This window comes from Malaclemys terrapin, chromosome 4 (genome assembly GCF_027887155.1).
Source record: "Malaclemys terrapin pileata isolate rMalTer1 chromosome 4, rMalTer1.hap1, whole genome shotgun sequence".
Classification (NCBI taxonomy): Eukaryota; Metazoa; Chordata; order Testudines; family Emydidae; genus Malaclemys; species Malaclemys terrapin.
In genome coordinates this window covers 139,853,066-139,859,065 of record NC_071508.1, presented here as the reverse complement: position 1 = coordinate 139,859,065, position 6,000 = coordinate 139,853,066, and the positions used below count along the sequence as shown (strand labels likewise).

At 42.5% G+C, this 6,000-nt stretch overlaps 1 long non-coding RNA gene across 1 annotated transcript in view; it reads left to right on the top strand.

Moving 5' to 3' along the window:
• Positions 1-2,638: 2,638 nt before the first annotated feature.
• The window catches only part of LOC128835728 (uncharacterized), a 38,534-nt gene continuing 35,172 nt past the window's right edge, over positions 2,639-6,000 (top strand). Inside the window, exons 1-2 of the long non-coding RNA XR_008444691.1 lie at positions 2,639-2,706; positions 3,168-3,327. This is a non-coding gene — a long non-coding RNA (uncharacterized LOC128835728). The remainder of the gene's footprint in view (positions 2,707-3,167; positions 3,328-6,000) is intronic.

Sequence of the window (6,000 nt, the reverse complement as noted above, 5' to 3'; positions counted from 1 at the left end):
TGTTCTTAAAATCATTGGCCTTACACCAGGGAATGATTTGGCTCAGTGTTCTCTGCCTCTTTTGGTTGTTAGCTTTTTATTGCATAAAGATAATATTCACCCCTTGTACACCCAAGTCCTTGTGTACTACTAAAGCGATGTATAAAGGGTTGATGTGGATCTTGTGCAGATCCTCTGTAGTAGGGTGAATTTTATCCTGTAGCTAATTTATTTTTCTAACCCCTTGAAACTGTTGTACCTTTTTAGGGTCTGTCTGTACTGCAGTTAGACACCCATGAGTGGCCCATGCCATCTGACTTGGGCAATTTAATTTCAGTGTAGACATTTTGGTTGGACTGCAGCCTGAGCTCTGGGACCCTCCCACTTTGCAAGGTCCTAGCCTGAGCCCGAACATCTACATTGCAATTAAACGGCGCCTTAGCTTAACCCCACAAGCTGCATCAGCTGGCACGGGCCAACTTCAGGTTTTTAATGGCAATGTAGACATACTCCTAGTGGTGACTGAATGTATGCTGCCCTGGGTCCAGTGCATGAGGATTAGGACTTGAGTCATCCTATATGCCTGCCCTTGGTCATGAGAAAAGAAACTCAGCAGCAGGGCCATCAAAAAGTATAAAACCCTCCCACTGTTTCCTACTGCCCAGGACAAGTGCTCCCCCTAGTGGCCACAACATCTTGATACTCCTCCCCTACAGACGTGGAAACTCCATGCCATGCCTACATCTCCAGTTGTGCTAGCGTTCAAAATATCCTCCAGTGTAAATATCCTACTTCCCTCCACCTCAGGAATGTATGGGATACAGAAAACTGCCTGAGACCTTGAAAGTCTGACAAGGGCCTGCAAAACCTAGGGTCTAAAATGGTGGGGAAAGCAGGAAGTAAAGGAGGAAGATTTCTTTTATATAATGTTTCTCCACTATCAAATGATCAGTCTTCACTAAGAAGAGAGATTCAGCTGATCAATCCTCCTGCAATTGACATCTTCCTGATATCTGTCTCACTTGCTGTTTTCAAGCTAGCTTGTCAGGAGCTACGGTGCTGTGGTTAAGGCACTGAACTGGGACATAGGAGACCTGGGTTTAATTCCTGGCTCTGTCACAGACTTCATGTGTGACCTTGGGCAAATCACTTAATGCCTCAGTTCACCATTTATAAAACAGGAGTAATAGGCCTTCCATTGTCTGTCTTGGCTCTGTAAATTTTAAGATCTTTCAACAATATGTTGTTTGGATAGTGGTTAGCACAATGGGACCTTGATCTCGGTTGAGGATCTAGGTGCTACTGTAATACAAGTAATGAATGAGATTGTCCCATGTGAGCGAGAGAGAACCTGCCTGGAAACAAATGCAGCCAAAAGCCGGCCTGAAAAATAAGATAAATATTGTTAACAAAACAAAATGCAAACACCACTAATAAATATAAAATTTAAATCTAAAATAAATAAAGATTTTTTTGAGCAAGCTGCAGACCCCATGTGTGGGGTTTTTACTGTATGAAGTTGGCCATAATCCATCCGTATAACATAACTCAGATAAACTACATTAAGCCAGGGCTGATGATAATTTCAGGGAATAAGAGTGGTTATGCTGGCTCACAAGCAAAAAAACAAAATATGTTTGAAAGCTATGGGAAGGAGCAAAGGAGTAGTTTTTAATCCTCCTGCTATTGTTAAGCTGTGCAAATCTATTACTTTTTATCAAATATTCCCCATGAAGAGTCTTCTCTTGCCAATATTTCTGGCAGAAGACGCCAAGCTAGAAGGTTCTGAAACCAACATATTAGCATTGGCATTCCCCCTCCCACCTCCCCACCTAATATAACATGGAATCTAGTTAAATATTTTTCCACTCTTTGCTTCTCTTTGCGTCTTCTGGAGAAAATGTGAGTTCTGTTTCCTCATAAAAATATCTTAGCATTTGACAGGTTGGATTTCTTTGATCCTGAAGTCTTTTGGGGTGGTTATTTCCCCCCCCTTTGACTTTGTAATATAAGGCTCCATAAAAAGTATCTGCATATATACAGCTTTAAAAGGGGATCCTTATTTGAAATTAAATGTTTACACCAATTAACCTCCTCCCAGTGTGCTATAAAGTGCAATAAAAACAGTGCTCTTACAGAGACCCTCGCAACTCTCAGATGGATGCCTCCCTGGCTGTGGAACCCAGCACATCTGCTTTGAATTAGTTCTGATGGAAGGCCTACTTGTAAATGCACGACTTAATCAGCCTTACTGAAGTAAATGGCACATACTATAGCAGAGGGTGCTCCAGAGTCGGCCTGAAACCTGCCTTTCTTTTGAAGCAGAAGGGGGAAAAAAAAAGTGAACTTTAAGCTGAAGAAGGTTTCTTTTTTCTTTATGAGCTGCCATTAGCAGATGTGTGGCTGTACCATAGCCAGTCTTACTCCCAGGCAACATGTGCAGTTGAACAAGGGTACCACCCTCGTGCACCCATGTTGTCAGGCCCTGTTCAGAGGAGGGTTGGCGTGGGGCTGGAGGTGACAGGCCTTGATGGAGGCATGGATTCCGCTACTGCCAGGTAGTGGTGGGGTGACTCTTCTAGTTTCATGGAGTTTCCTCAACTGGCTCCTCTTCTCCCGCCCGTGTCAGGACTCATCTCATGCTGCAGAGGAGGCAGAGGGCATGCACAAAGATGAGTCTTCGTCTGTGCTCACTCTTTCCTGAGAGAGGAGGGGACATAACAAGAGGTAGGTATATGCAGAGGAGGTGCGGGGAGAAAAGATGAATGGGATCCATGTGAAGTAGCAGGGAAGATGAGGGGAAGAGAAGAGTGATGGGAAACATGGAGGGCAGTTGGGGGGATGAGATGGGCACAAGGGTGGGGACTTGATAACAGACCAGCAACGGGGGGAGAGAAAAGTGTGGGGAGGAGGGCGGGGCACAGGGGACTGAAGCACAGGAGAAAAGGGGGTACAGAACCAGGAAATGGAAATGAGAGAGCAGGCCCCAAACCAGCAGGGAACAAATGAACAATAGAATGGGGAGGACAAAGGTGAAAGGTCATGGTGGAATAGTAATAGAAGACAGGAAAAAGGTCATAGAGCTGAGGGGCAATTAGAAAGGGACTGCAAAGAGTGAGGCAAGCGGGAGTGGAGATACACGTGAAAAATAAAGGAAATTAGTGTTTTATTTTTCTAATTCTGAGAAGAGAAAAGATGCAGAAAAAGAGAAGAGAGACCAGAGAGTAAATACAAAGGAAAGAATGAACCTCCGGCAGAGAGGAACTGGAAACAGTCAGAGAAGATGGAAGAAAGAAGTGAAGAAAGAGAGAGAGAGAGAAAATACCCCAGGTGAAAGACAACTTTTAGGTTAGTGTTGTGTTTATTCCTGGTCTTTCTTTGTGCTGCATGACGTCTGCCAGGGAGACAGCTCTAAGTCCGGGGGGAAGGGATGGCAGAATTATATTACTTTGGAGATTTCAGTCTTAGTACTTCACACTGTTTGTGTTGGGCAGGTATATATACATATTGCACACAAAATAACTATGTTGAAAGAACATTATTAAGTTTGCAAATCTGAGCACTCCAACGTTAGGAAATGCCGGAATTAAGGCTGCCTGTGCAACCTTAATTCGGCCCACTTGTGCATATGTGTTATAACTAAGACAGTCTAATTACATGATTGCATATTATTTTTTCCTATTTCTTCCCCCTCTTCCCCAGTCTGACTTTTGTCCCCTCTGCATTCAGTTCAGGCAGCTTCCTCCTCCAGGCGGCCTGGGTGCCAGCAGGGGAGTCCCTGAGAGCACAGGAGCGAGAGGCTCCCATCTCTCAGTTCCAGTGCCTGGTTCCACCTTGGCCCGGAGCAGCCATTACAGGGAAAGTCTCAACTGACCATGTCCAAACTATGATTTTTTTCAAAGGCTTATAACTTGACCAAATTCGGATGGATTTCCACAGGGACAGCAAAATGCACACCCCTGGCAAAAAGCCCCCACCACCAGCAGCAGCCAAATTTCATTTCCAAAGCATGAGGGTGTACTAGAACAGTTCAGAGAAAAGGGTGCCAGAATTTTTTTTAACATGGGCAAAGCATCCTATTTTTTCCATTGTTCTCAGAAACAGCTGACCCATTGTGGCTGAAATTAAAAAATATTTTTGAAATTCAGCCTGAGGCAGACACCCAGTGTGGACAATTTCATCTCAAACAGTTTGCAAAGTGATTAGCAACTGAAAACAGAGTTTTATAATGTCAAGGCAACTTTAATAATAGGCCGTGCGACCAGCATCTCTTATCATAAAATACATGCTAGTGTACTGGGTAATTTCCCCCCATTTCTGAACTTTGAGCTTGAGTTTGGGAGGAGGTAGAGGAAAGGTTTTGAAATAATTACAAAATAAAGAAGGATATGAAAAAAGTGAAACAGAAAGGTGGAAGGGACTGGTGCCACTTTGCCAGGAGACAGGACTGGATTTCGGTGAAAGGCTCCCATTGACTTCATTGGACTTTGGATAAAGCTATCTGATACTGATCCACGGCATATCACTGATTCAGGAAAGCACTTAAACACATGCAATTAACTCCCATTGACTCCAGTGGGACTTAAACATATGCTCTCCTAAGTGCGAGTTAGGGCCTTTCTTTCACTATATTTGTGTCTTTTTTTGGATGCTAGCAAATCTGTATATTTAAGTTAAATTAATATTGTTGCTGTTACACATTCGAGGTACAGTGACAAAATAATTGACTCAGAGATTTACACAGTTTAAGGCCAGAAGGGGCCACTAAATCATCGAATCTGACCTCCTATCATTCACAGGACATAAACATTTCACTCAGTTACCCCGTATTGATCCCAATAACTTGTGTTTGGCCAGAGCATGTTTTCCAGAAAGGCATTCAGCCTCAATTTGAAGACATGGGGAATCCACCACTCCCCCTTGGCAGTTTGTTCCAATGGTTAACCATCCTCACTTTAAAAAAAATTGTACCCTATTTCTAATTTGAATTTGCCTGGCTTTGCCTTCTAGCCCATTGGTTTTTATTATGCTTTTCTCTGCTAGATTAAAGAGCCTTTTAGTACCTGGTGTTTTCTTCCCATGAAGGTACAGTCACCTCTCAGTCTTTTAGAGAAGCTAAACAGATTGAACTCCTTAAATCTCTCATTGTAAGTCATTTTCTCCAGCCCTCAAAGCTAGTTTTTTGTGAACAAAAACTTGGACACCCAAAAAGTTAAGTGCCCACTTTTGTTCATGTATCTTACCCTAGTGTTGTGTAATAGACCACACTTTCCATCCCATGTATAACAGTACTGGGCCTTTGCTCAGAAATCCTCTTGATGTGTCATACCATTAATATGCTGCTTAGATTTTTTTTTCTTTTCAGAAACAAAAGGGCAAGGAAGGTATTTAATGCCTGTGTGGCCAGTAGTGTCATGCTTTCCATTTGCTTTGTTGAGAAGTGCACGATTTAATTCTAGAATGCCCTGAATTTTACCATTTTAAAAAATATTGTTCCCGAGTCCCATCAATGAGTTTAACACGGCATCTGAGAGCATTCAAACATTTCCTGGGGCCTGCACTTTACCATCAGTCTATCATTTCTTCACAGCTCATTGCAAGTTTGTTTATTGTGGGGTGGGATTTGTTTTCTGATTGCACCCCTCAGTTGCTCCTGGAATGCTTAACCAACAAAGCGTCACTCCCTGTGGAATTCATACCGGCTCTCAGGGAATTTAGAAGCCCAGCTTTGAGACATACCCTAATGTGTGCGCCATAATTGCTCAATTTCTTTTACATTATATAGCCAGGTGAGAAGTGACCATTAAAATATTTGTGTAATATATCTTCTAAATGACATCTTGTTATTGTTGTTTTTCTCTTCTCATTTTGTTTGTTTTCTTCATAAAATGTGATTTAAAACAAAATACTCAGCATGTTATAAATACGGGAGACGTGATTGGATGGTGCTTCTGTGCAACTATTTAAATAGTACTTTAAAAGACATTAAGTAGCATTTCACTCCTCCCCCCATACGTAGTT